We start from the raw sequence: 3,329 nt of genomic DNA on the forward strand, positions 1-3,329 counted from the left end.
TCAAAATATACTAATTCTAGCTAAGAACTAAAGGGAAAAATTAGTAAACCATGTGATATGATTACGTGCTATTTATTAGAGTTATAATACATGATAATGAGGTTGTGATAATTTTGTCAAGGTTAGAAAATTAGTATAGATATTTATCCAAATCAAATTATACTAATTCTAGCTGAAAACTAAAGGAGGAAATTAGTAAATCATGTGATATGATTACATGATATTTATTTGAGCTATATTATAGAATAAAAAGGCCGTGATAATTATGTCACGGTTAGAAAAACAGTATAGATATTTATCTAGGCCAAATTATACTAATTTTACCTGCAAGTTAAAGATGGAAATTAGATAATTAAGTTAGAAAATTAAAAGATAATTACCAGAGGTCAAAAATATCTTTATCTACTTTTGGCAATTATACCATAGTTAATTAGTGAGTTTAAAAAGTTATAATTGACCAAAAGTCATATTTCTAGCAAAAGATTAATTCAAATAAATAGACTTTGCGGTCAAAAGTTTTTAGGAAAATTATAATAAGTGTAAACCTATGATATAAAGTTGAGAAAATAAAATCTTCAAGAGAAAATAAATAGAAATAATATTAAGCTCGAAATAAGCAGATTCCAAGCTTAAAATTCGATGGAGAAATTAAGAAAAAGATTTAGAAAATTATAAGAAAATTAGGATAGCTTAGAAACCCTTTAGGGAAGCTTTGGAAAAAGTTATCATGCTTATATAGACAAATAAGAAATTACTAGGTTAAGAATTTACCAATTAAAATTACAAATTTAACCTAGATTTGGGTAAAATTGGATACAAAGGTTAAGTTTAGCTTTTGGATAATTTACCTAATGATTAGACGCTCTTTTTATCAGGATAAGAGGTTATGGAACCTAAAAGGATCCAAGCCAATCGTACATTTGATGATGAGGGTAGAGCTCTAAAAAGAACTAGAGCGTCGCACGACGATGAAGCTGGACCTAGTAGTAGGCCTACAGAGGAGAGTCTTCAGGCGCCAGCGCAGCAGCAGATGGCCGATCAGTTCCAGGTGGGTTTCCCATTATTCAATTAAGTCCTTAAATAGTTTAAGTTCTTTTATAAGTTAGCATTGCATACGTAAGGAGTGAGAGAATTAGGAAAGGAATAATTGACCAAAAACGGAAGGTAAATTCCAACTTGTATTTGTTTATAATGTAGGAAAGAATTGTTTGGGTTAAAACTGGTTGAATTAGGAAAGATATGATTGATCATTTTTAAGACAGCTTGTCTCAAGACACCTCCGACTCCTTGGTATAAATTGATGATAATGATGGCTTTCCAGCTACGGATAAGTCGGTTACCCCCATGAACGATGAGTTTCTACTCCGTGCCATATCTTGATATTTCTACATAAGTTAGGATACCGTTTTTTATCCTAGGGGAGCCGCCCGGTTGTATGGGTAACTGGTTTGGTGTATGGGCACCCGGAACTTTGGGTGGGGGTTTATCCACTCCGGATTGTGAATAAGGAATGGGTGCCGTTTTTTTCACCCTTAGGTGGTCTTGAGACAAGAAGAGTACTGGTCATGGTTATTATGGACAATGTTTTGATTGACAGTACCCTATCTTAAGTTTAAATATGTCTGTTTGCTAAAAGAATGTTTTCAATATTGTTTTAATGAAATTTAGTTATGAAAGTTAAAAGAAATCATTGTTTTAATTGTGACAAGAATGTGGTAGTAATTAAATAACAAATCAATATGTATGAGTGTGGGGTGGTAAGTGGAGATTGACTAAGGTTTTCAATCATGGATGGGTGCACCTGATTAGTTAGGTAACTATCCATCCCCGCGCACTAAAAACGTTTGAAAAACATCTTCACTTGGAAGAGGAGTCCATCAGCGGTTGTGCCCTCACATATATTAGGGGGGGAAAAGCGTTGGTTGAGGATACCTTAACCCAATTTGTGGAAGTTATAAGGCCAAAATAGTTTTTTGGACTTTTAATACGTTGTCTCGTTTCCGCTGCGAGAGAGGACTAGGTCTATTCCATGGATTTTTCTTGTTTAGAGACTCTAATTTTTATCAGACCTAGAGACCTGTCAAGGATCCCATCCCGATCTTGGCATTGGTGGGTTGGGGATCTCACAAAAGAATTCTCAAGTCTTATGTATCAGTAGATGATTTATGCTAATTCTTCTTGTAAATACTAAACTATGACCTAAAGAAACCCCGTGAGCTTCTATGAAGGGGGCACCACATACCTCAGTAGGTGTTGTTGGGGCAAGGGATTGCCATGTTGATGGAAGAGGGAATGTGGCCCCTTGATTGACACTTGCACATGATGTAAATGAGCATAGAAGTAGTTAGGGGAGGCGTTTTGGACGTCTTCTTTGCACAACAAATGGATTTGATGTGAATGAGTTTGCATGTTGATAGGAGAGGGCATATGGCCCTACACTTGCACATAATATAAACAAGCATAGAAGTAGTTGGAGGAGGTGCACATGGATGTGTGTCATGCATAACAAACACACTTGGTATAAACTCTTTAATTTGTTTTCTTTCTAGCTATAAAAGAATTCTAAAGTCCTAGTTATGTATCACTAGATGTTTTATGCTAATTATCATCGTACATCCTAGACTATGACCTAAAACAACCTCATGAGCTTCAATGAAGGGGGCACCACATACCTAAGTAGGTGTTGTTGGGGAAAAGTAACATCTCTTGATGTTATGCCCGATATGCAGCATGGTGAGAAAGAATCCACTAAGATCCTACATTTCTTGTTTCTTGTAAATTTGTAAATAAATTTGCACTTTTGGGGTTTTTGATTATTTGATATCATTATCTAGTGTAGTAGTATTTCAGTTAAAACCAAAGTTCTAGCATGGATTTTGCATGGTGAGTGGCTCCTCGAGCACCAAACTAAATTGGACACGACTTGTCTTCACAAAAAAGTAACAGATTATTTTTTTGCACAACATCAACTTTGATTTATTCCATTTTAGTGCGTGAGAGAATTCCAAAGTTTATAGTGGTGTTCATAGGATTTTTTTTAACAGTATTCTGTATTACTTCCCACTTTGTGACATACCTCAACATCATGATCTTTTGTGTGGGGGGCACCACATACCTAGCTAGGTGCTATTCATATGTGTTGGTGGAATCTTCACAAAAAGTACTATAAAAGCCTTTTTAGCTTAACATCAACGTTGATTATTCCATTTATGTTTGTGAGAGTATTTCTATAGTCCTAGTGATGTTCATAGAAGTTTCCGACATTGCAACATACCACAATATCATAAGATTTTGTGTGGGAAGAACCACATAACCGAGTAGGTGCTATT

Source organism: Adiantum capillus-veneris, chromosome 8 (assembly GCF_014529385.1).
Source record: "Adiantum capillus-veneris isolate H3 chromosome 8, ASM1452938v2, whole genome shotgun sequence".
Lineage (NCBI taxonomy): Eukaryota > Viridiplantae > Streptophyta > Polypodiopsida > Polypodiales > Pteridaceae > Adiantum > Adiantum capillus-veneris.